We start from the raw sequence: 27,198 nt of genomic DNA, 5'->3' as shown, positions 1-27,198 counted from the left end.
AAGACTTGTTCTCCAGACCCCTCACCAGCCTCGTTGCCCTTCTCTGGACACGCTCCAGCACCTCGACGTCCTTCTTGTAGTGAGGGGCCCAAAACTGAACACAGTATTCGAGGTGCGGCCTCACCAGGGCCGAGTACAGGGGCACGATCACTTCCCTACTCCTGCTGGCCACGCTATTTCTGATACAGGCCAGGATGCCATTGGCTTCTTGGCCGCCTGGGCACACTGCAGCCAACAGCCTATGCAAATAATAATTTATTGCCTGATAAAGGAATAAATGCCCAATTTCTTGCTTGGTTAATCATGCTTTTCACTGAAAACTGACTACTCACAGTAACTGATATTCAGGTCAGATTGGACTCACGTTTCTGTGTCCAGCAGCAGATATCTGTCTCCCACTCCTGCCGCTGTGACTCAGTATCCCCTTCCACTCATCATAGTAGGGAGATCATTCTGCATTTCCAGTCTCCTCCAGTGATGCATAAAGTTTTGCCAAGAAAATGCCCTTTCACTAGCCATCCCTCAGCAAACTGGCTGACCTAAGAATCAAAGAATGCCATTTAGCACCACACTGGGGAATTGCTAACGACTTCTGCACGTTCAGTTATTGACACACAGCAGCAAAGCTGGACTGTTGATCCAGTGCGGGAAGTGAGTGGTACTAGTGCAGGTACAACAACTCCTGTACACCTGTGCATGAAAACCTTTATCGCCACTCTGTAAGAAAAAATTATCCAGCAGCCAGGACCAATCTGAGGCGTTAAACATCTGTAATGTCCACTAATCTTTTTTCTGCAGGCAAGAGAACTTTTATGAGCTTACCATCTACTAAGCAGAGGTCATAGAAGTCTTATAAATAAAATGATGGAAAACTGATAAGGGAATTTTCTATGCTATAAAAAATAACAGAGTAATCTTAAGTGGAACATATGGAAACCTTCTAACAATCTGAAGTTTCAACTCACTCAGCAGAGAATAGCCTAGGGAACCTTTGGAGCACTGTGTAAAAAGGATTGGGACTTCACTTAAAATCAGCTTGCACTGAAGTTTAACTTGAAGTTCTGGAGCTGAGATAGGGAATTGTATCAAATCCATGATTTTTTTTTAAGAAAAAGAATGCTTGCACATTCATATTACACTGGAGACAAGCATATTTGTCCTGATAGCTATTAGATGTTTGCTAAAGATGATAAACTCAAAGTTTGGCAAGAACAATCTTTTCAAAGCAAACTCAATACTAACAGGTCTGTAGAAAGACAAAAACTTTTAGGAATTTGAAAATGGTTGAGTAACATTGTTAAATTGGCAGATAGTGACATTTTAATGTGAACAGTGGGTAGAATGAATATATATATGTATGGCCCAAGTTATTTAAGGTCTTAGATTATCCTTGGATTGTTTGATATCTTATATATAGCACATGGTATTAGAAAAAAATCAACATCTGCCAGTAGAGCCCACACAATTGTATCTGGAAATAGCCCAGTAATTTTCCAGTGTATATATAAAGATGAGCTGTGTTATCTCAGAGAGCACCTGGATGGTAATGGTCAGCAAATATTGCCTTATTGATGGCAACGGTTGTCAACATTAACAAAAGTAGATGGAATAATGAAACATTTATGCTGACATTATCAGATACAAAATGTGCAGCTTCCATTTGACCATCCCTTGGCTGACAAATTAAGTTGGCTACAACTGGAATGATTTTTTTAGGGAAAAATTATCTGGTGAAAACATGCCAAAATTCACATTATTCTCTTAGCAAGTATAATCCACCACTGCATTACTGCACTATTACGTTATTGTACATGTTACTGGCAGAAGATGCTTTTTTAACATTATCATGTTAATATTATATTTAATGATATTATATTTTGTTCTAAAAAATAAAAATAGATGAAAAAAAGCAAAAGGGGCCAATATCTCTTCTTCCACTGTAAATGTTTCCAAGTCATAAAGAAGTCCCAAGAGACCCATCATAAATATATGACATAAAAAAGACCTGATTACTGGTCCATCTGAACTGAGATGCAAAACCCTATGTACATGGGAGGATGAGCCTCTTTCCTAAACAACTTGTACAAGTGTTACAGTTATGTACACTGTGGCTGGAGGGGAAAGGAAACAGGGAATAAATTCTGTTTTTTCCAATTATTTTATTCAACCAATCTTTCTCCCACGGTATTATTCTCAGAGGTGGTTGATTTGAGCTGGGTGAAATATGCCAAAATGCCATGGTTTCTCCCTTTATACACCATGGGAATTTGGTTCCTGTTGACAAGTGACAAGTCATTAGCATAGACAGTCCGCTTAGGAAGCAAAACCATCCTGGCCCCAGATAATTGTTCTGTAAGTTCTTGGTGTTCTGGGAAAAAAAAAAATAAATTAAAATAGTTAGGCTCCTAATTTGCTTGATCAGAAGCAGCAGCATGTATTTTATACCCTAGGACAAACTGTCCTACTTTGGAGAGGAGGGGACACTCCTAGTCCCGGTCCAGCGCAAGCTTCAGAGCAGCAGAACGGGTCAGTTTGGCTCCGGATGAACAATACATCCTGCCCATAAACGTGCTGGTTATTTGTCCATAACCAATGCCGAGGCTCAAGGAACTGATTGCTAAAGCCAACAGCCAAGCTGAAGAACACTCATGAAATTCATCTTCTCAGCCTCAGGTATTTGTAAGGCAAAAAAAGCAGGTGCTTTTGTTATGGCTTTTGGGCAACGGGAGTTGCTGGTCCTTCAGGGTGTTTTTTTCTCTGCAGACAAGACTGGGTGCTCACAATTACCCCACCGGCCTCACAAGCTGGAATGTTGGCTTTAATATCAAGTAACCAGTCTCCAGCCAGAAACAGTTTTCTGCAGTTCAGAAACACTCTGCAATTAGGAGAAAGGAGGAAAATTAAAAATAGGAACTTCCAGATCTTAGCTAGTTAAAAGAAATTAACAACCATCACAGTTTTGCTAATGGCAATCTCCAAATCATCCTTAATTGACTGTGATATTGCTGCGATAGGAACTCTGCTGGCAGCAGCCTTGCCTTTCTTAGTGACTCTGCGGAAGTACCTAAACCCTTCAGTCACCTGAATGCCAAGTTTGGAAAACCAAGCTATACAGTGCATAAAAAAACCCCAAAGCAACAAGAAAAAAAACCCAAAACCCACATAATGAGATGCTGTCTGTACAAGTGCCCAGCCTGGCTGGGGCTTGCAGAGCTCCCGCCTGTGTCTCAGCCCAGCCTGCCTTCTGCAAACCCAGCGGGTCTGGCTGCTTTCCTTGGATCCCACCTCACACCAGCTCCCCGAGCTGCCTCTGAACCGTGGCAGGAATCGGTGCCTGTTTGCAGGGGCTGTACCTAGGCATTTATTAGAACTTCAGGGTCGCCATCGGAAGCACACCATGTTTGAAGAGGCAAGAAGTATTTCACTATGTGCTGTTACAAGGATCTGCTCCAATTCATTTCCAGGGATGAGCTGCAGGGCTGCCTGGCCAGCTGCAGCCAGTCCTTTGGGAAGCAGCCGGCCACGGAGCTCCCGTAATGGTGCAGCACTAAGCCCACCACCATTGCCCTTGCTGCTTTTACATCAGGAGCTTCAAATCCCAGGTTCCCAACTCGGCTCTCCTTTTCTGGAGGTTTGTTGCCCAGGCTCGGTAAGCCTTGCTGCAGGGTAGGATACATGCAATAAACAGCTTTCTGAGCTTGATTTAATGCCTCACCATCACTCCAGTTATTAATCTATTCACAGTGGAGCTTTATTGCTCTGTATACCACAGACCGATAAAGATTATCACTGAATTAATTCACAACTAGTGTGTTGTTAGGCTTGAAACCAAATGCTCTGTGTTATCAGTGTGAATAAATACTCCAGAGTAATTTCTCAATGAGCCTATCTTAAATGGTCTTCTAAAGCAAAACTTTTCGAAATAAACTATCTTGAAAGTAAAAAGAACAAACACCACCATGTTCAGGGTGGCAAAACTTCTTGCATGACATTGTACGTATCTGACATGTTTGTTGTAGGGCTCAGGGTGTCTATTACCCAGCAATATTGCCCAGTTTCTCTAGACTGTGGCAGAGCTTCTTCCCTGGCCCCACCATCTGCATCCTCTTTTAAGAAGGTGCGTGCAGGGAGCGTGCACCCTTCCCAGTTCTTGAGCACTGACCTTCAAGGACATTTCTGTCTTCCCACTTTCTGTCTTGTACTTTCTCAGCAGAGCATTGAGACTTCTCTTGCACTTTCAGTTTCTAACTACGGGCAGTGAAATGCCCTCCCTCTCTGCTGACTGTTTTGAAGGAGCAGACAGTTAAAAGAAATACTGAAGCTATAGGGGCCGGTGATGAGAATACAGTTCAAAAGAAGCCAGAAATGTTTGGGCATTGGCCAGAATCATTTTATGTTTGTGAAAACAACAGAAAGTTTCCATCATCTCTTGAAAATGATGCTAAAAATAACTTTCCCCAGAGTGTTGCACGTCCAGAGACCTGAGTGGATGACATGGATGATGGCAGTTTGGAGGCCTTCACCTGTGAGAGGAAGGGAAAGAGATTCAAAAATAAGGAAAGGCCAGGACCTTTTCGATACTTTGGTGTTGTCAGCTGGGTGATATTTAAGGCATATTTCATCTGAGAACAGGAAAGACGAACATGTCCCTTCCTTGTATTGCATCTCACAGTGTTAGGGCCATATTCTTGCTGTCCAGGTCCGTATCATAAGGTTCTGTATGGCATAGTCTTGCATTGGAGGGGAAGAAAATTTGCACCTTTAGTATGGGATATGCATGAGTTCATCTGATCCCTTTCCTTCCAGGAAGAGTCACTCCCCTGACGCTACAGGAAGGTACCCCAGGAGGCTGCAGTGAGGCTGGAAGCAAACCTCCGTGTGATATATAGCACAGGAGCGTTTTGGAGACTTGGCAGTACCTCCAGCTTCTGTTTTAGCTAGAAGCTCTTTCATTTAAGATGCTGGAGCACCAGGGAGTGGGTGCTATCATTGTGCCTGCCTGGGTGCAACAGGGGATCCTCAATGAGCATCTGTAGGTTTGTGGAGTGGCCGTTGCTTCAAGGCGCAGGGGTGCTGCTGGGTGAAGGTGCTGGGAGAGAGAAGCGTGTCCCTGGGCTAATGGTTTTTTGCAGCAATGCTTCACAGTCTTACAAGTCAGCCCATGATTTATTAGGGGAAGGGAACTTGGCCCGCTTGCCTAGCTGGGCCCAGTCCCACTGTGGAACTGGCTTCTATATCTTAAACAAACCAGTTAAAGAAAAGCAACACATCTCGTCTTTGCATTGGAAGACATCCCAGCGCAAGGTCTGTTTGCCTTACTTTGGAAACTGTGGCTGAAAAGGAATTTGTGAAGGGGAGCAGCAAAAAAATAAATGTTTTGGAGCAGGATGGATCCAGCTGACACCTCCATCTGTCTGGCGGGTCAGGGCATGCTGACACGGGCCACTCTTGGCCAGGCCACCAGCTCCTGCTTCAGGGCGAGCACTCGTGCGCAGGGTGAAAGCAGTGCCTGGAGCTCCCTGTCCCTGCACAGGACATTAAGGGATGATGGAGGCACACAGGCAGATGAGATGTGGGATGTGGGATTCAACTCTGGCACTGGCAGGAGCGGGGAACTTACATTTGACTGGTGAGGTTGTCCTGGTGAGCTCAGCATTTGGAGAGGGCAAGTGTCGATCTACCTACTTACTTTTAGGGGACAGTGTTAATTTGTACAACCATATGTTTGGTAAATTTGGCTCCCTGAGGGAAAACTAAAGGCTGCTTTGTAAGGTACTACCTTGGAAACAGCCAGCAAGGAGTGGAGCAGGAATGAGGCTAAGAGATTTCAGCGTTGTCTCCTCCAACCTTTCCTTTGGAAGAGTGGTGTTATCCTTCTAAAAAAAAAAATAAACCCCCTCCTCCTTTGGTACCATTTTTAGTTTGGATTCAAGAGGATAAGTTCCCTTCTGTGGTCTGAGCACGGCTGGAAGGGGTACTACAGACTGATTGCTGAGGATTGCATATCATGCTTTTTGGGACAGCAGGAAGTGATTTACTGTGGCTTGGGCCAGTAATGTGGCACCTCCATTGTGCCAGCAATAACGTGTCAAACAGGATCACTTCCCACTCCTGAACACAGCAGCAGGCTCACACGCTTGTATTAGAGGTGGCAGCATGAGTTCAAGTGGATTAGTATGTTTGCAATTGTATTAGCCATAAAAACATATTCACAGTCCTTTATGGAGCTGGATAGGGCAGCATTTGAGTTCAGCTGGCTTTTCTTGCCTCTCCCAGTAGGAATACCAGGACAGCGCAGTGGCATCGCCAGCTGTGTCTTCCATTCCTGCCTAAGGGTAGCCAGCGTAGGCAAAACCAGAACAGCAACACATCTGCATCATTTAGAAATCAACATTTGCCCTGACTTTCTGCTGGATCCATTCTCCCACTGTTTCTTCTGCTTCCCAAGAAGACTTTGCGCTCCCTAAACTGTGTTTGAATTGAACGTAGTTGCTGGACGGGGATGGGCCTGAAACCTGACAGAGCGAGTGGCTTGGTCAGCCCTGCCTGCCTCCTTTCTGCACTGGATTCACCCATAACTGCTTGCATCTCCTGGGGGGACTGTGCTTGTTCTTGCCTCTGGAGGAGACAGGAATCTGGTAACGATTCCAGAGGTCCCCTGATCTAGCTGTAGGGCTTTGAAAGCAATGAGTAATTCGTTTCTCATCAGGGCTTCCCACCTTTCTTAATTTCTCCAGCTCCTCCCGTTTCTCTTAAGTACTCTTTGAAAAAGAGCAAACATTGGGCTGAAGAAACCAGTTCCTAACTTGGGGCAATTTGCTGTTCAGCACCACTTCCAGTCAGATGTTGTTCAGTACGCTTCTTGATCACCTTCTGGCAAACACTCCCTCCTCCAGTAAAGGTTAACAGCTGCAGGAGCAATGACTAATTTGAAGACCTGTACAGTTCCTTACATCCTCCAGCCATCAGAATACACATGCCAAACGCTTGCACAAGCAGGCTCAATACTCAGCAGGGATGAGAAAAAGGGGGGACAAGGTAAATGATGAAAGACATCATTTGAAACATGGATGTCTAAAGCTGGCTGTTTGAATAAATGTTTGTGGAGCTGGGAGAGAAATGGTTTGTGGCTGTGGGGGATGAGGAAGAGCTATGAGCCGTCATAAGATCAAGTCTCTGGAGGGAAAAGCGTTTTGGGAACTTTTTTTTCTCTGCATAACTCAGTGTTGGTAAATCTCACCAGGCTGCTGCATGGAGGGGGAGTGTAAACCACCCTTCTGAAGCAGCCCTGCTTGGACCAAGCTGGGTTTATCCTCCATTCAGTGAGGATGGAGGTGATAAGCTGAAACTAGTAAATGCATTTCTTACATTGTAAATCAGTGGTGTTATACTTGGCTGGTTTGTAGAATCTGGAGAAAGCAGAGAGAAACAAAGGCAAAGCTTGAGGAAAGAGGGAGCGGGAGATGGAAAGGATGGTCTTCTACACATTAAAATTTGGGGAAAGCATCCCCAAGTGATAGTGTCATTGGTGCTTCAGAAAGGGCTGTGGGAAACCCCGGTCTGGGTTCACCTAGATCTCTCTCCAGCAAGACTCCCATCACAGCTGGTGAGCTGCTTACGCAGTGTTTAAAAGAGGCTGAAGTTGTGACATGACCATGGTCTACCATTAACTGCAAGAGAAAAATTACACAGCGAGGGCAGCTCAGTTAAGTAGAAAAAGAATAACAAAATAATGCTGGCATTCCTAAGGTAACCAAAGCAAGTAAAATGTAAAACTGAGGAAGGAGCACTGTGCTGCAGGCTCTTCCCTGTGTGTATCTGGCTGATGTATATCACATGAGGCAGTCTACAGTGTAGTCTCAACTGGGGTTTCTTGCCAAGACTATCTTTCTTCTTCACCCCTAAAATTATACTTAAAAAAGAACATTTGTAGTCCATGACTGCCGTGGAGGGTGGGGAGGCTGCGAAGCCTCCACACCTTGTTCCTCCTGCTGCCATCTGAAGTGACCTTGTAAACCCTTGCAGCCTCTCATCTCCCGCACCAGTGAGAAGCAATGCTAGTCCGAGAACTTTTATTGCATGTTTCAGGCAGCAATAAAATATTATACACCTGAATGTTGGACTCGATGATCTTAAAGGTCTTTTCCAACCTAAATGATTCTATGATTCTATGTCTGACTGATGGAGAATGCCTAGCAAAGCCACTGGTTAAGTCTTTAATTATGGCTATTTTGGGGAACCACTTAATGCTCTACAATAACTTGCATAAGCCTCAGTTGCATCCTATGGGTGTGTTACCCTAAGCAGCAAAATTATTAGTGATACCAGTATTCCTTTACTGTCTTAAAGATTTGCTAAGGGCTCTTTAGCTGTTTGCAGAGGCATCCAGAAATGAAAGGGCAGGTGGCAAGTTGGCTTAACAGTTTTTGCCAAGAGACGACACCCCATGAAGAGAGGCAGGATTGGTTGCGAGTCCTGCCCACATCTCCCGGTGTAGCACAGAAGGTGGCTTTCATCCATGGCAGAAGGCACTGCTGCAGCTACACCGCGGTGCTAACGGAGCGGTGGCTGGGCTCCAGCAAGCCAGGCTTTCTCCCCATCCTTTTGTTCTGATTCCCAGGCGTGTGGCAATCAGGTTGTCCCCAGGAGAAACAGGGTGTAAATCACTAATTAATGCCTTCCGTCTGCATGCAATTCAAGCCCATTTGTGCTTGACAGAGATATGCAGCACAGGCTCCCTGGAGAGATATTCTATAATCTGTTACTAATCACTGAGGCTTCAAAACCATTTAAAAGGATGTGCCTGTGACTTGTCCCCATGCAAACATCAATTATATCCTCTCTGATGCTATGGCCTGAAAGACTGCAGCGCAGCGGAGGCTTTTGAATGCTTGTCCCCCAGCCCTGACTTCCAGCTTGTTTTATTGTAGGTGGTGATGTTATTTAAGGCGGCTGTGGTATCCCCTGCTGTTTAGAGAATGATTGAGGGAATTTCATGAGAAGACACAAAGAGGCTATGGCACAGTAAGAGACAGAAAGCATTACACTTTTCTGGGGCATCATGTAAACAAGTGCAGAAGTTTGTAGTAGTGAGTCAAGGTTTAATGCTGCACACACAGCATGCTATGTGTGTTAAAAGGTTCGGGAGATCCTGGCCACAACTGGGACCCAGCGTGTTAAGCATCAATCAGATATAGAGGAGGTGACACTAAAGAACTCGCCTAAGAATTTTTTAAGCCAACAACCTGATGCCCAGATAAACCCAAACCCCTCCCTGGTCAATTCTTGGGTGTTAGAGCAGTCTTTAGGCAATTTAAAAACTTTAATGCTTTAGCTAATATAAAATGTTTACTATAAGCACTTTTTGAAATTGAGGCAGCCAGCAAATCTCATACACTTCTGGCTTTAGCTCAACTTGGTGAGACATTCACATGGCAAGAAACATGTCCCAGCAAGTATAATCTGGGACATTGGAGGAAACCAGATTTTTAATTACTCTTGGCATTTCAGTGCTGCTGGTTGCCAGTGGCCAGCCTGCTGGAAAATGACATCACCAGTGATCATAGCAGAATGCCAGTCTGTAAAACCAGTTTGCCAGCCTGTTTTCCTGTCACTGGGAGGAGTTTTCTATCTGTATATTTATCTACCTTTTCAAGTTTGGAACTTGAAATTTATGGACACCATTAATCTTCTTACAAAAAATAAATAGGTTCTAATTTTATGCCTGCAATCAACTATGGGCATAAATTTTCCCCAGCAGCATTTAGCTGTAGCATTAGCATATACAAATAACTTTCCATACATCCAGTATTTTCCCTAGTAATTGAGAATTAGAGTTTCTTCGCCAACAGTGTTTTTATGAAGGCAGCCTGACTGATTTCTTTAATTAGTTGGCAATCATGCAACATTGTGTTTAAAAATGTACAAATATCAAAGATTTGAGGGTTCATATTGAGATGGTGGCATCTTTGTATGTTTCAAATGTGGAAGTTTCTTTCGCTCACAGGTGAGCTGGAGTTTTGTCTTGGTCCTTATGGACCAAGTCTAACCCCTATACAGCACAACAAGGAAATCTCTCCCTTTTCAAGGGGACATCCAGTCTTGACCTGCAGAGCTGCTGCAGTGAGTGCTGGAAGGGACCTGACCAGGACTGTGCACATCTCCCCTATCTCCTGGCCAGCGCACCTCGCTTCTGTTGACCCATGTTGCAGAGAATTGCCAGGGCTGGGCAGCGCAGAGGAGATGGGCTGGAGAGCCTGAACATAATCATGAATATCTCGAGCCAGGGCTAACACTCCCTCTGTTTCATGAGAACAAAAGCAAATATTTTGAAAGTTAGTTATTCTTCCCAAGAGATTAATTGCCAGCCAAAAAATAGATTTTAAAACTGTTTCTATTGCCAATATGAAATGTTCTGTTTGTGTAGATATTGTGATGACACCTTAATAGTCTGTTGCTTATCTCTGTGATCTACGGGACTCAGTACACTCTGCTCTTCACATTACTGGCAATTTAGGGGAATCAGTCCTTAATCTGCATCCATAAATGAGTTTTTTTCCTTATGAGCTGCATAATTTTGGATGTGATCCTCTAAGGGGTAGACATGGCTCTTTGGACTCAGCCTGAAATTCTTCAGGAGCTCTTGGAGTCCATCACTGCTTAGTGCTTCTCTGCCAGCTGTTCCTCGTGCAGGTTTTCTTTTCCTTTCTTTCATTTCCCTTCGAATACTCCCGAGAGAAGGGTCAGAGGTGGTATCAGCAGGATCCTGCGTTTTATCCTATGTTACTTTAGGGCTCTTCAGTTCCAGAAGTGTGAAGGAAAGCCTTAGCAGAGAATCTGCTCGGTGATCTGTGTTGTAGCCTTTTTGCAAAATTCTTCACTGAAGACAGTAAAGTAAAAAAACCTTTACTTTGATTAAGGTGCCTCTACTAAGCTCATTCCTGATGGCACTTGTGAACGGAACATACAGCTGAACATTTTAACCAGAAGTCACGTGTGACTCGAAAAACCAAGCTATAACCTCCTGAGCCTTTCATTAAAGTTGTGCAGCCAAAGGCTGGACCACGGTGACAATTCAGCAAAAAGCCATAGGCTGCCATGGTCATGCCAGGCACCCTGGCAGGATTGTTTGGGAATGACAGTTGAGTTTTATTAAAGAAGTGAGAGAGTCCCTAACTTGCATGCAGTAAAGATCACTGATTTGGTGAAGCTTCATAATCCTCAGGAACATTGTCTAGTGAAGATAAGACGTTTCAGGCAGGAGGCAGAGAGGGTGCGGTGTTTCTGGAGCCCTCTCCCAGCCCTTCCAGGGTTGCGAGTGTGAAGCACAGAGATCTGCAGAAGTGCTGAAATTCATATAATGAAAAAAATTAAACGCCAATAAGCTGGTGGGAGGCATAAGGTTTAGTCCGGGAGCCAGACAGTGGATTGTTTATCACATTTCCATAACCAACTCTAAGGGTAAATTCTAAGTGAAAACACACTGAAAAAAGAATCAGAGGGTAAAAACACACAGAGAGAGATAAGCAGCAGTCGAGGACCTCAAAAGCTGTTTCTGTCAGCTGCTGAGATAGGTGAATATTCTTTACGCTCTGCAACTAATAATACAATTGCAGATCTGTCCATGAGAAGCAATTCTCAGTGGTGGGCCAAGCCTCAGAGAACTGGAAATGTAATCCAGAGAAAAATAACCAGAATCTGTTTCCCTCCCTCTCTCTGGCTCTTCCTCACCCATTAGCTCATTCCTCAGTTTTCTCTTCCCTCACCTGCACGACCACCTCTGCCATGCCATCTTGTCTCTATCCCCCTACCAGCGCAATGAGTCCTTTCTCAGACAGACTTTCTCCGAAGTCTCTTAGAGCAGAAGGCAAAGGAGAGAAAAGTCATTGCACAACGTGTAACCAAGTATAGGGATTATTTAATCATGAGTGTCTATCAGGATGCCTATCCCCTCCCTACCCAATTCCTTCCTCTCTCCCTGCTGGCTCACCCTGTGCAGGGCTGCTCCAGGTCTCCAGCTGAGTCAGACTGAGGTTTGCTTCGGGAAATAACCCCAAAACATGGCTTTGCTGTCCCATTCCCTGAATCTCCCCTGTCTGAAACCCAAATTGCTTCAGTTACAACATGGGTGAGATCTAGCATGAGCAGATGTTCCAGCAGTGAGAGACGGATCTGTCACAGAGTGGTATGTCAGCAAGAGGAAGAGGAATTTTGGAAGATAGCAGATTTTCCTTCACCCTGGTCCAAACATTATAAAAGGCTGGGCCTGGGCATATGCAGCGTCCCAGTCTCTGAAACCCAAAGCCTGGACTACAAGTCCTGAGAGCTGTAAGCAAACCCACCCATGCAGCTTCATTGCTTGGGCCTGACCCTGCTTTATTGTCTGCAGTCAGGTTTGCCCAGCCAACTTCATAGAAATCATTGCTAAAGACAGTACTGGGTGAGGGAGAAACCAGTATGTGTTCCTCTAACAGGGGATTGCCTGAAAATGCACTGTGCAGGGGTGAGTAAACCGCAGAGGTGCTCAGCTCAGCATCAGTGTCCTCTCGAAGCATTTGCGAGTCTGGCCAGAGGCACAGGAGAGGAGGCAGAGAGCTTGTTCAGCAGCTTCCCAGGAGGAGAAAAGATCCCTGGCTGCTGCTCTGCCTATAGCAGGGCCCTGGAAAGCCAAACTGGCGGCTGCTGCTCCCAACAGCGGCGTGAGGATATGTGCACATAGTGCAGTAACTCTTCCCCCCAGCAACAGCTATTTCTTCTCTCTCCCATCCCAGGGGTGGCAATGGGAACAGCCAGCACATCTCCTCCGGATCTCTGCCCAGCTCTGTTTCTTCCCTTTCTCCCCTTTCTTGGGGAGGAATGGCCTAATCCTGACCAGCCCTCAGCTGATCATCCTTGGGCAGCTAATATGCAGTTCTGCCTATGCTGCAGAGAAGCTGTAAGCTTGGCTCATGTGGTATGTGTGTGTGGGAGGGTGTGTTGGTGTTGAAACTATTTCTATTCCTTCATCAGTATTCAATTTATTTAAAAAATAAATAAAAAGTTCTGTGAGCCACAATGTATTGCTTAATCAGCAGAGAGCTAGTTAACAAATGAAAATGTGTGGCTGTGCCAGTTGCAAAATTCTTGGAAATAATTCAGTGATTGCATTGGAAGGAAAATACCCCAGGGCAGATCTTCCTAGAGGGGGAATGCAATTCTGATTCTGCTCAGTCCTCTTGGAATAAATGAGGACTGTCTGGATGGGTACCTTCAAAGAATAGCCAGAGAAGAGCTATAAATAAAGGTATTGAGCTACCTTTCACATTGGAAGCTGGTTTCACTTGGAAGCATTTTAAATTATAAGCTACACTGCAGTGAACCTCAGAGATAAAGGCTCCGTGTGTGTCAGGGTCTTGCTGTTAGAGAGTAACTTTCACTTACTCCAGCCTGTTACATCACTGACACTTAACGCTTTCATGTATTAGCTCTGTTTACAGTCCATGATAACAAAACCCAGGAGGATTCAGAGGCACTTTTTCAAGCACAAGTGCTGGAAGGAAGGAGTCCAGCTCCAGATCTCCAGTGCATCCATGAGCAGCTGCTCTGACTGCCCTCCAGATGAGGCTCCCCTTGTATACAAAGACTGTGGCTGCAAGCACAGCTTCTCCACCGCTGGGCCCCATGCTTGGGAGTTTGTCTGGCTTCAGGTAGTCCTGGAGGCAGCCCAGGGATGAGCATGGAGAACCTCTTACTGACACTGAAGGCTGCCCTCACCGAGTAGTCCAGACACTAGTGCTAGTATCAGGAGAGTCTGCTGGTGTTTGGGACCTCTGGAAATTCAGGAAGCTGTTGCCAAATTGACTTTTGTGCCTGTTCTTCATCATCCCTTTCACAAGCTTTGTCCTGGTGACTGCTGAAAGATGCAGCCTGTGAAAAGAACAGAGTAAGTGTCCTGAGACCCAGTCAAAAGTGGCTGCCTGGTCTGTTACCTCCAGCCAGCCCAAAAGCCTTGAGCAGCTGATGTGCAGAAAGACAGCAGAGAGGTAGAGCTAAGACCACACTGTTCTAGCCGATTCCCAGCATGGCCAGAAGCCAAAGCAACATGACACGTACTGGAGCCAATGCCCTGGCAGGAGGGTGCAGCTGGCTGCAGGACGCAGGGTGCTCACACTGTAACGGCAGATTGTGTGTTGACCCAGCAGGTATGAAGGGGTCGCAGGGTACTGGTGGGCTGTGTCCATACCCCAGCCCTTCACCATGGGGCAGGAGGGGAGAGTCTGACATGTTGTGTTGTGGCAGCCCAAGCCCTTGTGTCAGCCTGAGTCCTCTCTGGGCTCTGAAGTCACTGGGCAACTTAGTAGAGCGCCAGGTTGAGAGAGGTCCACGAGGACCAGAGTATCAGCAGGGTCTGCAAAGCACAGGCAGAGGTGATAGTCTGGGGGCAGGAGGCCGGGGATGAGATGGTCTGGCAAAGCTCTGCCGGAGTATTTTGCACAGGGCCTGCATGTTCTCCACCCCAGCCAGATTTAGGCTAGTTCAGCTCTCTCCGACATCTCTGGTATTTTGCAAGAGCAAAGAACTAGATATTCATGGTGGCTCCTGTGGTTGCTCAGAGAGGGTCAAGGGAAAGCAACCACTCACAAAATTTCTTCACGAGGATCTTTTTTCCTAGGCTCAGAGTGGAAAGTGGGAGCTGTTTTGCCAGGTGCATTGTCCGATGGGGCTGCCAGAACAGGCTGCATCACTATCTCCGTTTTCCCAACTCCGTTGCTGTAAGAAGGGGCAGCTGCTAACTTATTTGTTTCTGCACCTTGAATAGGATTGGGGAAAAGCCTGGAAACAGTGGTACAAACTGACCCTGTACATAGTGATATAAGTAGAGACAGACAATTTATGTCTGAAGCAGTGGAGCAGTTCCAAACATTTTTTCGTATCCTGCCTTTCATGTCTTCATCAGTAGGAAAAATGTTTTCTTTACATTTCTGCCTGGAAAAACAATTATGAATGTTAATTGCGTTGACCAGGAGGTGGAACAGGAGTTGGCCAGGAAGGGCTTTTCTTTGCTCGTAAACAGGAAGATTCAACCTTTCCCGCCATTCTCCATGTTTTGGAGATGAAGGTGTCGTGAGGATTTCAAGGAGCTGGAAAATGGGACTTCAGTGGGAAAACCAGCGTAATGAAGAAATGAAAAAAAGAGGACAACAGAGCAAAGACCCTGGTGCTGTCACTCTCCAGGAGCAAACTGTGCTCCCTTCCTGCTGGGGGTAAAAGCCATGTGAAAGGTGCAGGGACCTCATCGGCTCTTTGGAAGTTCTCCAGGATTTTCCTGTAACCTAATGGCCTCTGTTGAGAGGTGTGGAAACACCTGACACCCTTTCCCCTCCCTAAATTGCAGAGATCACATAGGCAGAAGTCTGAGTTATATGCAGAGCTCTGTGCCTCGCTCAGGTCCCCCATTACAGATGGATGAGGGTCCCATGAAAAGAAATGTCCAGGGAGGAAACCTTTCTTCTTTGTTCAGGTACATCAGATTATCACTCTGAAGCCCAGTGTTTCTCCTCAGATCTTGGCACGTGGGGTCTGGCTTGTTAAATGTTGAGCGTTTTTTTTAGAAACATGGCTTTTATGGTAAAAAAGTGACTTAGGTTTTCTTGATTGCAGATCTTGACCTTCGTCCCTCTGCTGAGTGCACCACCATGCAAGACTCTTTGAGAATGTGAACTCTGCCATTGCATTCTCTGAAAGTACCAGAGTTGGGTCTATTTAATAATTTTCACCTTTTTTATACTGCAAAATACCGTGCATTTATGTAACCTACCACACAATTTTCCCTGCCAACAATTTCAAGTCAATTTTGCCTAAAAACACTGAGCACCTTAAATGTCCCGTCAAAATTATTTCAATGAAAAACTGTTCTTTTTTTTTTTCCTTTTTTGCTATGACAATTTCAATGAAAAACTGTTCTTTTTTTTTTCCTTTTTTGCTATGACTAGCTTCATTCCAATCTGGGGGCTATTTTATCTGTCTGGTTTTCTCAGCACAAAATCACTCCCAGAGCTGCTGCCTGTTGAGGGAGCAGAGGGCCAGGGCCACCTCACCACAGTGAGTGCAGTGGCAGATGGCTGTGTCTGCTGGGCACGTGGCAGTCATCAGTCAAAGGTGTCCTCATGATACCATCTGAATACAAGAACACGGTGCAGGCTAGACATTCAACCACTTCAGATGCCTGTGCAATAGGTGGAAATATGCATATCAAATACGAGGTCTGGTTACTTGTGTGCAAAAAACAAGGCAAAGTTGCAGGTTTGGGTCTCCTTTTCTATTGCATTTCAGGGCACTTATCCTTGGCTCTTTCCAGGACCCAAGGAGCTAGGATAGGGCTCTTTGATAACACCAGGCAAGTCATTTCCCCTCACTTTGCTTCACTATTCTCATCTGGAAAAGGGGAAACAGTAGTATTAGCTTCTCCTTGAGGGTATTGTGAAAATGAGTTGGCTGCTGGCTGCAGAAAGCTGCAGGATCCTGAGCTGGCAGTTGCTAGACAGACCATGTGTTATTATTTTATATTGGATAAACAAAGTAATTTCCCAAGGGTCTTTAAGATAGAATTGCCTTTTAGTGAGTGTTAACTGACTTTTCTTTAAAAAAAGAAAATTTTGTCCCTGTGTCCCTTAATTAAAACCATAGCTGTATGGCCCAAATGTTCTCAGGACAAGGCAAATATTTTTAAAATTAAGTTTCCATTACATTCTTTTTGCCAGAAGTGGTGTGTTGTCCTTTGTGCAGTGATTCACCGTGTCCATTTCCCTTCCTCCCGCAGCGAAGTGGCAGTGCCAGCCAGTGGCTGAGCAGCCCCGCTGACGTCCGGGATGTTCTCAGAAACACCTCTGTCCTCCAGCCTCTGCAAAACAGGAATTGCTGTCAAGGTGTCCTGGGTGGGACGTGCCAGGGACCTACATCTCATCTGGTGACTAGGCAGGGGAGGGATAAAGGATGCAGTGCCATAACAGGAGTTTAAAAACAAAATCTAGAGGCGATGGGAGCCTGGAGAGGCAGATGGTGCTGCAGGGCCCAGGGGAACAGGGTGCCACCTACCTCCGCTAGTTCCCAGATCCCACAGCCACCACTTTGAGTCATGGCCAGATTATGAAGGAAACGGATTTCCAGCAGCTGAGGGTATTGGGCCATTTCTATCCTCCACCTCCCTGCTTGTAATAGCCCAAAGGTTTTGGAGGATGTTCTGGAGCACACAACACAGAGAGAGTATCCAACTGCAGGAGAAGTCTCATAGCAAAGGGCTGTTTATGCAGTCAGTAGCTAAGGACATGCCCTCATTTCTATCTTTTGAGCAATTGCAGATGGCTCCAAGTCCTGGGACTCCAACCAGCACTTTCTGAATAGGGAACAGAAGTGTCCTGGCACCGATGAGAGCTGCCTGCCTGCAACTGGAAAGGAAGATTGCTACTAAGCAACTGAGACTCATTGTGCGCTTCTTGGGAGCCCCCGTCAGAGACCCTTTTCATTTTATGGGGCTTTTTCTTCCCTTCCTGACGTTCTGAACTGTCTTTGCTTGGGAAGCTCTGCGAAGAGCCTGGTGCCAGCAATGCCTTCCACCGACTTTAAATAGGGCTCAGCGGCTCCCCAGGAATGCTGTGGGAAAGAAGTGCAAACTCCCTGCCTGAAGAGTGGGTTTTCCTTGGCACAGGCTGTACCCGGTGCTGAGACGCTCTTCTGCCCCAGAGTTCAGCACCAGCAATAGCTGGGGAGCAGCTGCCCTGGGCTCACCCAAAATCTCTACTCTTGGTTTATATTCCTTTTTATTAAGGCACAGCAAATTAGTCAGCCTTTTACTTTATCCCTTCATCCTCCAAAATTTCCTGTTGACTTCAGTGTCTGAGCGGCCTGAGGAATACCCTGGAGAGCACAAAACGTGCTCCGTAAGACAACTTGGGCAGCCCCGGGGCCATACAGCGCTCTATCAATAAGTCTCCTTTGACTGAGGTATTCCCCATTAGTCAAATGTTGTGCATTTCTGGAACAACAGCTACAACAAATATGCAAGTTTTTTAAGATGGGTAAATAGATGGACCCACTACACTCGTTTTCACCCCGAAGCCAAGGCAGGAATTGGCCTTGGGACAATTTGTTTCAGACACAGGACTGTTCCTCTAAGGGGGGGTAGACTTAGACTAGATTTAGATTCCTCTAAGGGGGGCTAGATTTAGACTAGATATAAGGAAGAAATTTTTTACGCTGAGGGTGGTGAAGCACTGGCCCAGGTTGCCCAGAGAGGTGGTGGATGCCCCATCCCTGGAAACATTCCAGGTCAGGTTGGACGGGGCTCTGACCAACCTGATCTAGTTGAAGATGTCCCTGCCCATGGCAGGGGGTTGGACTAGATGACCTTTAGAGGTCCCTTCCAACCCAAACTATTCTGTGATTCTCTGATTCCTCACAGCCAAAAATTTGCTCCATGCATGTCTTCGCAAGATTGCTTTGCCCATATGGTTATTGCTACAACTTTCCTCAGCTTTCTGATATGGCTGGTCTTTGATGAAACACTCCTCAAATGTGATAAAAATAGTGAAAACTGAAAGAGTTTTAAGCTTGCCTGGGGTCCATTTCATTCGCCTCCTTTGTCCATGGGTAACAGCAGAACATCCTCCTCTCCCAAGCCTCCATCCCCGGGAGCACTGATCTTCTCTTCCAGATCTCTCGGATTTTCTCCCATTGTTTCTTTTCTCAACTATTTAGACTGCAAAATCTTTGGACAAGGACTGTTTCTCATAATGTGTAACACCTAGCACAAGCAAGATCCTGATCCTGTCTAGGGCCCCTGGCCATTATTGTAGCACAAATAGAAAATAATAATAACAATAGCTCTCGGACATGCAGAGAGAGGAGAAGTCTCATGAGTCACTCTACAGCTGAGAGCTGCACAGAGGTGCTGGGCATATGGGCCACAAACCCATGCCAGCTTTCTAGCAGACACCTGCAGTGAGTCCTGTAAAGGGAAGAATAAGCTCAGAAGAATAAGCTCATGTTACTGCTTGTGGAAGAGTGTGTGAAAATATTCTGCAATATTTTGTGTGCTGTGCTTGCTTCTGTTTTCCCACCATCCTGTATGCAGCCTGGGTCCTGGAGATGTTGGTGGCCCTTTGGGACTGAGTGGGGAATTGCAGCCATGAGAGGTGAGGCAAAAACAGTGATTTGAATATAAAACCAGGACCTTGTTTTCCTTCTTCCCACCTCTCCTCCAGGCTCTTCAGAGAAAATATGTGGGGGAAAAAAAGTGATTTGGGGAAGAAAATCAGGAGAGAGAGAAGCTAACACACAGAACAGCCCTTTTGGCACTCACGGACATGACTAAATATGTCTTTGGCTTTTTGGCCTGGAGATATTTGCTCCTCTGCCCAGCTGACCAATACAGCCCCGTTGCCCAGCCACATTTCACTACCGACCCCCAAGCCTCCAGTAAGGGATTTAGTCCACTTGAGCGTTCAGGTCTCTTTTTTGGATCCATGGGGTTAAACAAGACAAGCTGCGATTTCTAGGCTCTATCTCCATGTTGACAAAGCCTTGGGCTCACCTTGAGACAGGAGCTGGTAGAGGAACAACCTCCAGGATGCTGTGAGAGGCCAGGGCAGAGGCCAAGAGGGAGGACCGAGCCACATCTCCATTTGCCTGGGAAAGCAGAAGCAAGAATTGAGCCTTACACTGGTAGAAAGGATTTTTTTCTTCTGAAGGATGGAGAGCTTCAGGAAGATATATGGGTGCGTGGAGAATATGTTATTTTGAGAAAACAAATGCAGAGCAGCCAGACATGCACCATGGAGCACACTCTGCCCGAAACACACTCGGTCATTTGGGGCTAAGTCCTCAACTGGGATGTGATGCAAAGTGACATTGTTTGAGATGCAAATAATGTAGAAACCCATGCCAGGGTATGCAAAAATCTTTCCACCTAGCTTTGATGCTAGCTCAATAACTGGCAAAAAGAAAACCTTTTGATTTTAAAGTTGTCATTTTCTGGATTATTTAATGTCAGGTGTGTTTTTCCACCATTTGTGGTTAAAATACAGTGTTGATAAAAATACCCAACCTGCCAGCCTTGAGGCTGTGTTTCTTTTTAACCTAATAAGATGAGCCTTGCCCGTCTGGAGGAACAACATCCAGAGTTTAGTCTTCCAAGTCTTCTTTTCAAAACATGGGTTCTTTCAGTCCCTGGGCCCATTGCATGGATGGATTTGTGAGGTGACATTGCCATCTGGGACCTGGCCCAAAACCCCTGTGTGCCATTACGTAGCCAACAGAAAGTCTGTCAGACACGGATGATTTCTGACTGCTACTTCCCCCACTGCAGCGAAACCGTGCAAGGTTCTGGCTTTCCCTAAGAACTCTCCGAACCATCGGAGCCTGCCAGACCATTAGTGAAACCACCCAGGAATCGGTTCACAGCCACAGCTGCTGCCCAGCAAACATCTCGCTTGCTTGCAGAAAATTCCACCAAAGCAGCAGGTTAGTTTGTGACTGCCATCCACTTAGTGTATATGTGGGTTCAAGTTATTCATGCCAGCCCAAAAGCCCACTCAAATCCAGGTGATTATTCATGGACTATTCAGGGAACAAATGCATTTACACCAAATCCACATGCCTAAGCTCAGGAGTCAAATAAATCAGTCTTGGGTGATTAGAAATGAGATTATGATCTGAATGCGTTTCTGTGACATCTGTGATGGGTATATAGGAGTCACCAAGGACTTGACTCTTCAGGAAGCTTCTGGAACTAGCAGTCCACTTCCAAGGATTTTGCTAAATTCTTGACAGTTTTGAAGGAAGTTAATCCGTTGTTGCAGCTAAAACTTTCAGGAGAGACACATGAGGCCATAAAGTGCACAACTCAGTAATTTAATTGGAGCTTACGGTTAATGCATGCTTCATCAGTAGCCGGTAGAAGAACAAGGGATTTCAGATTGGAAATACTGTGCAGGTATTTGGAGGCTCAGTGTCAAAGATATTCCAGCAGGCTAATTCACTTACTGCTCCTTCCTGGGTTCATTTTTAGATACAGGGGTTCATATTGTAGGCTAATCTTCAGCCTTCAATTTTTTCTGTCCCTGAAAAACAAAGGTACATGATTTAAGAGTGTGAAACGGTGTACTTAAAAGGACTTGAGCTTGCCTGGATAGTCAGACAAATACGCAAAACTTTAAGGATTCACTGTGAAATCCCTTCTAATAAGGCCTCCTACTCTGTCTATCAAAACCAGCAGGACCTTTTCCATTAACTCTAATGGCTTTGGAAAATGCCCTGTAACACAGCAGGGAGCCCTTATCTACCAAAATATACTCTCCTAAAGCAAACACCATGCTCTTTCTTGGAGATTAGATATGTGAGGAATCTAGGTGGCCCTTGGTGGCCCTTAATTCATGGTGCTCACTGTTTCCTTACTCCACTGGGAGAGCAGACAGGTTCTGCTGGGAAAGGGCTGCTGGGGGGAACAGGCTAGGGTTGCTTAGATAAGAAGCTGATGTCACATGGGAAAAGAGATGCTTGCTGGAAAATGGCCAGGGGAAGTAAGCTGCCTGATGTCTTCCTACTTATCACTGCCACTTTATTTTGATGAAATGCATTAGCTATGCAAAGAGAAAGTCAAGGCATTTTACGCCAGACTGATGTGCATTTGGGAAATGGTGAGAACTGGAAAGAGCGGTGACTCCCCATGTAGGGCTGCAGGTCCAGTGCCAGGGCCATGTGGAATAGCAACAGGCTGATATCGGCGCCGGGGGGCACTGACAAAGGGTGGGGAGGTCTGTGTGTGCCCTGGACTGGGTTGTGGCAGACTGGGTTGGTTTGTATTGCTGTAGCTATGATTCAGTCGTCTTCCACTTGCTAATGTCAAAGCATCATTTCCACCAGCATTAAAGAACATGAACAGCTTATGAAACACCCCTCCTTCCTATTTCCCCAGGAATAAACATCAACAGTCACATAACTTCTGTTGTTCTTTTGTACCTTCTCATGGCTGAGCTAATTTAAGAGGTCAAGTTAAACACAGTAACTGTATACACCTTCCCTGAGATATGGACGTCACTCTAGGAGCCAGACATTCAAGGCTATTTATAGATCCTGCCCAGGGAGAGGAGAGGGCAAGAGGCTTGTTTTAAAGGAAAACAGGCAGGGGCAATCAGAAGTATTTGTTGAGAGCTCAGCTTCCTGCAAATTCCAACCAACACCAGCATAATTTTTTTCACTGGAGCACTAAGAAAGGTGTTATCAAAGAGGAGGGCTTCTTTTTAAGGCCTCTATCACACATACATCCCAAAAACTGTGGGGAGGTGAAGCAGGGGGAAATACATCCTGGTAATTTGTTTGCAAAGTACCTTAGATGGACATAAACTTCTCCCTGGAGCCTAACGTTCCCAGAGCTTGTACAGCTGCCTGGATATAAAATAATAGAGAGATGTAAAGAGGAGCATTTTGGCTTCTGGCATGAGAACAGATGGCACTGTTTAGCATCCCACTTCATGTGAGAATGAAAGGCCCAATCTGTATGAACAGAGAGAAAGCAGGGCTCTCAGAAACCCTCCTAATAAGACAGAGGAATTCCCACTTTAGAAGACTTCCTTTGCTGCCAGACAAACGTAAAATGCTTATATAGGCTGTGCGCCATAATGCTGCTGGGATTTTTAATCTTCGTAACTAGCTCTGCAAACACACACGGTGCTTTTCCAGCCAGTATGGCACCCCAGCAGCATGGCTACATCCCAAGGAGCCCAGGCTGATGCCAACCCAGGGGGTGGCAGCAGGAGCCTGCAAATTGCTAGCAGAGACAGTGACTGATGGGAGGACAGTCTGCATGGGAAGCTGCACAGGAAGGATTTGAAAGAGCAGAGAGGAGATGCTTGGCATGGGCTCGTTACAAGTGGAGAGAGAGGGCTTGAGAGGGAACATGGTGGTGAGCAAGAGAGAGGATCAGTCAGGAAAAAGGACTATAAAGAACAGTGGGGAGGAAGGGAAGGAGAAGAGCTGGGACCAGATGAACAATGTGCTCAATGGAAGGGTGGAAGAGCAAGAGCCAAGGAAGGGATAGCCTGGGGGAACACAGGGGGAAAAACGAGGCTTCTAACCCCCAGTCCCCTTAGACATTGCTGTAACCAACAAAGATGTGACTAGGGATGGCAGCAGCCTAAAGATGTATAATGCCAGCAGACTGCGTTTGAGTGAGTTGGCTGTGGTAAAGAGCAGCCCTGGGATCCACCATATTCATACGGAGTGAAGGCAGGGTATGCAGCCTGCTGTCCAGACCTGCAGGGTGAAGGGCATTGCACTGCCTTGCAGGAAGACTCACTAATGGCACAAAAGGAAACACACCTTTTGCAAAAACAAAGAGGGGGGTGTCCCCTTGCTATGTCTCTGTCATTGGGATTCTGGACTTTAAAGCTCCATGCTACGCCCAGTGCCGTTTGTTGCTGTATTCGTGGTGGCTGGGAGCCAGATCCAAGAATTAAGAGGGGGAAAAACTGCATTATCTTGTTCTGCTGAAAACCTATGTCAGTGCTGCAAAGAGAGCACCTGAAAAGCTGGAGTCTGTAAAGAGGGGAAAGACTCAGAGTGGTGAGTTTCCAAATGCATCAACATCTCTTAGGGGCGAGTCCACTTTAAAAGCTGACCTACATGAAACTGTTTTCCACATCACTTTTCAGAAAGTAATCAAGTCACCTAGATGTGACCACTTAGTGCAGCAGCCCCCAAATACATTAAAATTCTAGGCTGCGAGCTCCCAGACTGCTGATACATCTCAGAAAATGGTACCTCAAAGCCATTCTGCAGTTTCACTGGAGCTGAACGCAGAGAAGGATAGTTTGGAGGATAACAGTTGAAAAGGTGCACTTACAGAATGGATTTGTTGGGAGAGAAATTAGGAGTCCAGAACTGGTTGAGTATTAAAAAAAAAGTCTGACTCATGTTCACAAATGACTAAAATTAAACTGTTGCCATTCTTAGGCTGACACTATTCCCAGGGGTCTCAATGGTAGCCACATGGAAACGTGCACTTATCTTAAAAGTTTATTAATGGTAGCATAAATTATTCATTTTCTCAAAATGCGTGCCTACAGGTTGGCATTCAGGAATTGCTGCCTGCAGTGTTTAAATCAACCAGCGAAGAAGCAAAGCATGGCTTTCACAAAGGCTGAAGCCAAGGCTTTTTGCCACAGCCATGGAATTTGCTACGTGTGCTTTCACAACGGGTTACCACAGCCCAGCTGATGTGCAGCAACTTGTTGAGCTGCAGTGACTTGTCCATGCGCCGGAGGGTTTTCAAATCATCAGTTTGGGCTGCGCATGTGGGAGCAATGAAAGATGTAACTGTTCCCAGCTATCTGTCCACCCCTGTTTGGTCTGGGGCTGCAGAAAGGATGGCGAGCCTCCTCTTTCAGCTGTGATTCATCACCTGGGCATTAACTGCAGCTCGATGTTATGTCCGCCGGTGCAGGGACCGCAGCAGCTCTGGCAGCATGGGGCTGGCTCTGCCTCCCCACTGCCGGGCACTCACCCCTGGTGGCAGACACCCCTGCTCTCTGCAGTGGGGATTGCGAGAACCCGTGAATCAGAGCCCGGAGCCTTCAAACCTTGCTGGGGTTTCAGCTGAAATTGTTCTTAACCAATTTAAGCCAGTGTAAGCCAGGCTAATAGGAAGCTAGATGGATGTTTGCAGAGGGTCTGTCTGGCTGCACTCTCAAACATGTATGCATGCGAGCGGGGCCGATGAGCGACCAGGTACCACCTGAGCACAGTGCCTCCTCCAGCACTGCTGATACAGGCACCCACAGCAAGTATCTCGGTGGCTGTGGCACCCGGAGCCTTCAAACCTTGCTGGGGTTTCAGCTGAAATTGTTCTTAACCAATTTAAGCCAGTGTAAGCCAGGCTAATAGGAAGCTAGATGGATGTTTGCAGAGGGTCTGTCTGGCTGCACTCTCAAACATGTATGCATGCGAGCGGGGCCGATGAGCGACCAGGTACCACCTGAGCACAGTGCCTCCTCCAGCACTGCTGATACAGGCACCCACAGCAAGTATCTCGGTCCCGGGTCTGGCAACCAGCAAGGGAAGCCACAGAAACACCTGGGCAGTGAGCTCAGCCCGTGTGCCAGGTCGCATTTGCTCTGCATTATCTCACATCTCGTGCTCAGTGTGTTACTGTTAGCACAGGGGTGGCTGTCACCCGACTGCACACTCCTGGCCGAAGCCTGTGCCTGGGAGGGCAAAGGCAGAGCTTGCAGGCGGCGAGCCAGCGAGCCCCAGGCTGCGCGCTCTGTGCTGAGCCCATGCACACACGCAGCTAAAAAGACTCAGGTTCATGGGAGTGGGGCGAGTCCCCTGTTGGCCTTGCCGGGGCTGACTGCAGGAGAAACTTCTCAGTGGAATAAGTAAAGGTTGCACAGTCTGGTGCTGATTACTGTTGGGTTCATCCTCATTTGGCCCCGGGAAGGCAGGACCTGCTGGCTGCAGGCTGGTGCAAACTGTGTTAAAACAACTCCAGATTGTTTTTTCTTCTTGTTTTCACCCCTCTGATAGCCAAGGAGGTGCTAAGCTCCTTGTTGTCTCTGAAATACCATCCCTTGTCCCAAGAGCCTTACATGGGAATTGCACACCAGCTATTCCTAATTATTTATTTCTGGGCACTGCTCTCTCCTCCTGTAAATTAAAAAATGATCGGTCTGAAGATTGTGCTTGTGTTAATTTAAATAAGCACATGGAAAAGAAAAGGTTAAACACTAAAACCAAAATATCTTTCAATGCCGCAGCTCCTTGAATGGCAGCATGGGATTGGCACAGCCCCGCAGAGGGGCTGTTCGTGCTTGCCCCGCTCTGTGCACCATCCATCATCTCTCCAGCCATTGCTACTCAACACCCCCTGAGACAGCTGGGAAGGCCCAAACGGCCCAGCCTCCAATGCAGCCAAGGCTGGCAGCCTCCTCGGACCAGCCCCTGGCCAACATATCACCCCAGAGCGGCGGGACACGTAAGCGGGGTTCAGGGAAGGCGCAGCTAGGGGCTCTGACTCACAGCTCTGCCAGTTTTAGCTGAGGAGGTTTAAACATGACCACAAGGTGTTCACGCCTGCAGGTTCTCCAGTGGAGGTGGTAACTGCTTAAATCAGCACAGCTAATGCTTCGAGAGCTCATGAGTCAGAGGTGTGAGTGAATGTGAAAACACTCTGCGAGCAGAGCTGCTCTAATGGGAACACTCCCTCTTTCACACACTTAGCAGATTATATTTTTTTTAATAAAATCTAAATGAGTAGAATACGGTATGAGCAACAGCCAAGGAATTTATTTGCCCATGTGCTTACTACCTCTCTTTCACACCTCTGTTCTTCTGCAGCTTTGCCCATGGTACAGATCTGGGTGGAGTGGCGTGAATATAGATAATTTTCTTAATGGGAATATATGCTTTTTTGCATAAAGTGGCTGCACTTGCACACCTTGCTTAGCAAGCAAGGGAGGAAGGAGGAGCTCTAGGGGGACTTGCAGGAAGAAGAGCAGGTGAACAGTTCTGAAGTAATAACGGCACCAATCTTCTTCAGAGGAAAAGGCTATGTAGATCTTAGCTAAATATTCAGGCTTCTGTGTCCAAATTTGTTACCTTTCCCTCAGTTCCTAGCTCTCCTCATGGAGAGGGAAGAAAACTTGATGCTCAGAGCAGCAAGCTGTGCTGTCTCTGCAATTAGCCTGCAGCTGGCAGTGGCCCGACTGCATCAGTCACCGCAGCATGCCAGGCTCCTCATTGCCTCTGGTCGTGGGTGGAGGGGAGTATTTATTTGCACCCTGGGAAAATGAGACAAGGACACGTCTTTAAATGGTACTGGACTTTAGAGGCAAATTATTATGGGATCAAGGGAAAACACTGTGCAAAACAGAAGTGGAGTGGGTGCAAGAGGCGATGCAGAGAGCATCGGAAACGACCCTCCCTGGAAAAACGCTGGCTGTGGCAGTCCCAACCCACCTTCTGCTGCGTCTCTAAAACAAGGGGTCTTGCCTGTGTGACAAGCCTCTCTCCCCTATGGACTGTGCTGAGCCCTGGCACCTCATCAGCCACAGGCTCAGGAACATCCCAGGGTTAAAAGCCAGCTCCAAAAGTGTGTTTGGGCTCCTAATGTCCCCCCAAGAAAGGCTGTGTGTGTCTGGTGCCCAGGATGGGCTTGCATTCATGTTT

Source organism: Aptenodytes forsteri, unplaced genomic scaffold (genome assembly GCF_000699145.1).
Source record: "Aptenodytes forsteri isolate BGI_AS27 unplaced genomic scaffold, ASM69914v1 Scaffold54, whole genome shotgun sequence".
Taxonomy (NCBI): domain Eukaryota; kingdom Metazoa; phylum Chordata; class Aves; order Sphenisciformes; family Spheniscidae; genus Aptenodytes; species Aptenodytes forsteri.
The sequence above is the reverse complement of the archived record's forward strand: the minus strand, read 5'-3'. Positions refer to the sequence as shown.